Below are 6,487 nucleotides of genomic sequence, written 5' to 3' on the forward strand. Positions count from 1 at the left end.
CCCAGATGGCGTCTTCTGCACCTCGGGCACTCTGGATAAGTCCGCCATGCCTCGCTACCACCCTGACGGCCACCCTGACCACCTCGACCCCTCCTATCAGGACCAGCAGCGGTCGAAGTGTCAGGAGCCTTTCTCTTGAAGTTGTTGTGGCCTCCGCCCCTACCTGTCCCAGAATAAGGAGGCACCGCCCTGCGGCCCTCACGCCTCACCGCACTCTCCCTCTATATCTTGTTCTTCGCTTCCTCAGCGGTGAGAGCCTTCTCAACGGCCTGGGCATAAGTTGTTCCTCTAGGTACGGTTGTGATCCTGACATCCCGGGCTATCATAGAATTAAGCCCCCTGATAAATCGATCTTACCTAGCAGCATCAGTAGGCACAAGATCTGGAGCAAACTTCGCAAGCCTATCAAACTTTAGGGCATATTCAGTAACGGTCATATTGCCCTGCACAAGACTCACAAACTCATTGACCTTTGCTGCTCTGACAACAACATTGTAGTACTTCTAACTAAACAAGTCTCTAAAACCTTCCCAACTCAAAGTAGTAACATACTTGGTCTGCGATGCCACTTCCCACCAGATGCGGGCATCCTCCCTCAACATATAAGTGGCACAGGCCACTCTATCGTGCCCTTCTATCCTCATGAAATCTAGAATTGTAGTGATCATAGTTAGCCATTGCTCAACTTTCAATGGATCTGGTCCACCCTCAAAGATTGGGGGTTGTTGTTTCCTAAACCGCTCATATAACGACTCCCATCTATTACCAACCTCCCCTGCCTGCATAACTGGTACCACTGCAGGTGGTACAATAGGGGCAGCACTCCCTGATGGAGCTTGCTGTCGCAAAATAAAGATCTGCTCATCCTGAATCTGTAATCGAGCCTGCATCTCAGCCATTATTTGCTGCCAGTTCTCAGGCACTGGCAGAGGAGTCTGGCCTTGATCATCACCCCCGGTTCCAGACCTAGTGCCGGCTAGTCGTGTAGACTTTCTTGGACGCATAGCTATCCAAGTCAATCTGCAAATAAGGACTCGGTATTCAGACCATGGTGACAGGGTAAAAACTTCTCCAAGATCCATCAATAGAACATAACTGTAACGCCCTGGTTACCCCAGAACAGTTACGGTGAACAGTGAACCGGAAATTTGACCCGCTACCCGAGTCCTTTGGTTAAAAACGTGATCTAGGTACCATTAACAGGTTAAGGTGAAAAACCAATAAAAAAGAAAGGGTACATTTCATTAAGTAAATAAACTGCTCATGAGCCTTTTAAAATAATTACAAGATGTTCGTAATACAAAAGAGTTGCTACAGTTCCAAATTTACAATCCCCGCCGGCCTAAGCGGCAAAAATAGGGTAAACCCCTAGTCCCTCTGAGAACTCCTTGACCGTGGCGCTCAAGCGACCCTGTATGTACATCACATCGCCCAAGCTCTCCACTCAAGGCTGGCCAAGCTTTTCCTTTCCTTTACCTGCACCACGTAGCACCCATGAGCCAAGGCCCAGCAAGAAAACATAATAAAACATGATATAATACCAACAACGATCATAATAACCATTCAGGACTATCAGTCCAACAAATAGGTGACAATAGCCAAAAGTCACAATAATGAGCATCGCTCCCTCTAGCCATGTAACGATAGGGTCACCAGGGCTTAACCGATAAGTGATTCGTTCTTAAGTTTGATTAGGACAGGTGCAAGGTGATTAGTCACCAACATAACCTTCCTCACAACTCTAGAGTCGAAACTACGGACAACGTCCCTTAGCCATGTGACAAATGGTCACCGGGGTCATATACCTTGGCTATAGTCATCTGGTCGTAGACCAGGCAAGCGCTTATAAGTTCTTCGACCTTAGGGTCGGTCCCGCATTAATTCCAAAGAGCCATTCAATGCGTGATCATCGACTTTAGAGTCGGTCCCTGACTAGTCAGTGTCTCAAACAGGTAATCGGCGTTCACTAGCATTTAACATGCAATCCATGTCCACATAAACCCACCAACATGCCTCAATATCAAACCATGCATGTCATATCCCTATACAGGGTGCAACTGTATTCATACACTGTTTTCTTACCTCTGGTTCGAGTGAGGATTATAATATGAACGACCCCTGAGAACGATCAACCTTTAAAAACCTTGACGGTCACCTGGTCATAACCAAATTATAGAATTTATTAATAAAAATGATAACCGAGGGTTCCCAAACCAAATCCCAGCCCCCGAGACCTTAAATACTACCCAACCGGGTACTAGGTTCAACCCCAAGGCCTATGGTTTGAATCCCCGAGCCAAAAACCTCATTTTAGCAAAATTGGCCTTAAGGGCCGCGGCCCCCCTCTGCTGCGCCGCGACGCGCCCCCCTGACAGAGAAGCTCCCCATCTGCCAGGCGCCAAGGGCCGCGGCGCTCCCCTGCTGCGCCGCGGCGCTCAGCCCAGAATGGCTAAGTCGGCCACACGAACCAGTTTTTCTCCCTGAGCTCTTTCCTCTCAAACCAGCCCCTCAAACCACCTCTAAACCTCCTCCAAACATATAATTAAACCCCCAAATAACACCCTTAACTCACCTACAACAAACCCCAATCAAACTAACACTAAAACACCCCTTTGATTCACACTTTCCACATCAAAACTCTAAGTCTGAAACTAACAATCAAAACAGAGCATAACTTGAGTTCAAAGATCAAAACTTACATTAAAACCAGTTTTGAACTTCCCACAGAAGCAGAACCAAGTCTACTAACTCAGCCTTGAAGTTCCTTAGCTTGATATCCCACCTAGAACTCAAAACTCTCAAAGAAAGCAATGGAGGAAGTGGTGTACGGGAAGAGAAGAAAGCAAACCCCTGTTTTACTCTGTTTATTCTACAGCCTTCCAATCCACTTAAGTCACATATATCCTCCCAAAAAGACCAAAATACCCTTGTGTCATCTTAAGCCTCTAAAGCCACCCCAAGGGCAAAATTGGTACATTCCGCTAAACCCGTTACTCATAATTAACGCTTCCCAATTCCCGCTAATCTCAATATCCTCAAATGCCAATAATCCACATCCCGTTACCCTAAATTCCCCGATAACGCTATAGTCATTAATAACACCCCGAGACTCACCCCGGGCCCCGAGCTCAAACCTGTTATGACCAAACCGATAAATCATGTTTAAAGATCGTCTCATGTCGAAATACTCGAACCAACCCACATTATAATGTGGTCTCACAATATATCATTAATACGCAAACAAATATACAGTTATACCCTCAACGGGCCAAATTACCAAAATACCCCTGTAAACAAATGTGGACTCACATGCACGCATTTAACATCATATTATAATATAATTCTCATAAACATGCATAAACACATTTAATGGCATAATTAAACAGTTATGGCCCTCCCGGCCTACTAATCCGGCCATGAAACAGGCATTCATCCATGCACAATATTCAATTAATCCTCCAAATATTCATCTACATGGACGGCGATGCTAATAAACACGCCTCAATAATCTTACATAGTAGTCAAGGGCCAGACCCTATCAGTATCTCATGCTTCCTATAAATCCAATAAACAACAGCATTCATAACTCATTTCAGGCACATAAGCACATAAACACATATACACATTACCGAACCCTAATTTGAGCTTGTCTCTAGCTGCGAATGTACATGTCCAGCCTGTCTTCAGGAACCCTTAAACCTAGGACACTCTGATACCAATTTGTAACGCCCTGGATAGCCAAGACCACTACACTGTGTACTTATAAAAGTGCAAGACTTGCTAATCAAGTCATATATTTAAAAACGTGTTGCTAAACATGTATGAGCTAGGGTTAAAAAGGTTTTGGTCTCAAAAATTTCATTTTATAAAATTAAACTGTTATATACACGAGATCCCGAAAGAAACAGAGTTAAAAGTAGGTTTACAAACTTCCAAAAGTACATAAACAAATATTAGCCATACTAAGGGAAAATAGACAATCTTTGGGTCTTGCGTCCCTGCCTAATCCTCAGTTGTGGCGGCTGAACATCTGGCCATGTACATTCCGCTCACAGAGCTCTCCAATCAAGGCTGGTCAAGCTTGCCCTTGCCTTTACCTGCACCACGTAGCACCCGTGAGCCAAGGTCCAGTAAGAAAACATGTGCAACATAAACAGTAATAACAGATAGCAAACACACTAAGCATGTACTCTCATCATATAATCCACATTGACCACTCAGCATAAACTCAAAATCATGGATGCAATCAAACACTCATAACACTCATATCACATGTTAATCAGGGCCGAAAACTAAGGCCGCACCCTCTGTTTACCCCACTGACTCCGGCCCGCTTAAACCGAGCTCAGTGCATATTAAGCTGTCCTTGGCTACCAGTGGCCAAGCCGCGCCCTGTGCGCTAGTGTAACCCTTGGCACCCTTAGGCCGTTGGTTCACTAATTATCTTGCTTGGCACAATACCATCTATTCAAGCTTACACAATAGGGAACTCTTAGTCCCATCACATATATTCAACCAGGTGCAGTTTTCTTACCTTTAATCTTTACGCTTCCGGATTACGAGCGACACTCCTCAGGCACAATCTGTTCCCGAGCCTAAGCCTTTCTCACCTAGTCACAACCAAAGTAAAGGATACCATCAACAAACTTAGATGAGCTTCTAGACAAAGTTTTAATCTCCGGAACATTGAATTTCACCAAACATGGTAAAAGATTCAATCCCGAGCACCCTAGGTCAAATTCCCAAGCCTAGAATCTTAAAATCCAAAAATCCCTTAAGGGCTGCGGCATTAGCCAACCATGGCATGGCATGGCCCCAAACAGAGACCACTCAATGCCCAAAAACAGGTAAGCGTCGCGGCATTGCATGGACCATGCCGCGGCCCGACCCTTTGAACCCAGAAAAATCCACCATTTTAAATCTCTAAACCTCACCTTAAGCCTTCCCAAAGCTCCCAAATCAAAACCAAATAATAACAACATCATTAGAATGATTTAAACAACACAATTCAACTAAAAATCCAGCCTAACACTCACCAAAACCCCAATTTCAATCTCTGAGATTTCCAACCTAAAAACTCAAAACCAGCCATGGAGATTCTAAAATTCAAACATAAAAACCTTGAATTGAAACTTACCTCAGCTGCAGGATCACTTCTCCAGGGGTTCCCTGACCTATCTTCAAAGTTTCAGCCTCAAATTCCACCTTGAATACCAAAACCACAACCATTAAAAACTCAGCCATTTTCTCAAAATTCCTAACCACATAAACGAAAATCATTGCTTACCTTAGCTTCGTTTTAGTTCTTGATTTGTTCTTGAGCTAAACCTCTAGATTATTCCCACAATCCACCATGCTTCAGCTGATTTTCCCTTAGAATTTCAGTGTTTTTCTTCCATAAAAGAGAGAAGAGAGAAAAGCTGAGAAAGAGTCGGTTCTAACTTTGTGTCTACTATTTTCTAAAATCTTCCCAAGTCTATCCTTAGGTTATTAAGCTAATCCCAAAGCTCGGGGTACCAGAAACGTCCCTGAGGGCAAAATAGTAAATTTTCCCCAGTATTCCCGTCTAGACATTCTAACCTCAAATATATCTCCAATTATTTATTTTCATAACCCGATAGTATAAATCACTATCCGATACCTAAAATACCCTTGACTTGTCCAAAGTCAATCATAATGCCCCATTGTGACTTTTCCCACTATCTAGCCCTAGGATCACCCCCAAGTCGCCGACTGCAGATTTATCCACATAATAATGTGGTTCACACATATATCACATATATATTTCATATTATCATCAATTATCATATAAACACTATTAATCACATAATTACGCATTTAAATCAATAATATTCATTCTAATACCATTTATGCCCTCCCCGCACACTAATCAAGGCCCTTAAGCTTTATTAGCGAATTTGGGGTCGTTACAAGCTTTCTTACATAACTTTAACTAGCACAAAATCCTTTTGAAATACATAAACCTTGACACAAAAAAAATGTTTAGAGATAGAGATATTTTATTATTGGGAATTAGGCTATATATAAACTTTGGTTTATGATACAACTCAAGAAAAAAGATACAAGTAAATCAATCTTTGAGAATAGTTAAACACAATGAGATAAGAGTTTAGAGTGGACCTTCCTTGAAAAACAAACCTTAGGAACATGAAGTGACAAGCTATGATTTTATGTGAGCAAAAAATGTTGCTAAGCTTGACACAAATGAAGATTTGTTGTCCAAAAATCTCTATTCTTAGCATTCTCTATGGTAATGCTTGCAGCTACAACAATGGAATGAGATTGGGATACACAAGTCTTGATCCTTTATACAAGCCAAGATTTCTAGATGAAGATCTTGGAGAAAACTAGTAATCTTGGAGCTAGAGAGAGAGAGGTGAGTGATCAATTCACTAATTAATCATATAAACCCTCACTACTTGCACCGAGGCTTAGCTCATGGTGAGCCTCCAAGTAGCTTATTTTG

The sequence above is a fragment of the Humulus lupulus genome, chromosome 8 (assembly GCF_963169125.1).
Source record: "Humulus lupulus chromosome 8, drHumLupu1.1, whole genome shotgun sequence".
Lineage (NCBI taxonomy): Eukaryota > Viridiplantae > Streptophyta > Magnoliopsida > Rosales > Cannabaceae > Humulus > Humulus lupulus.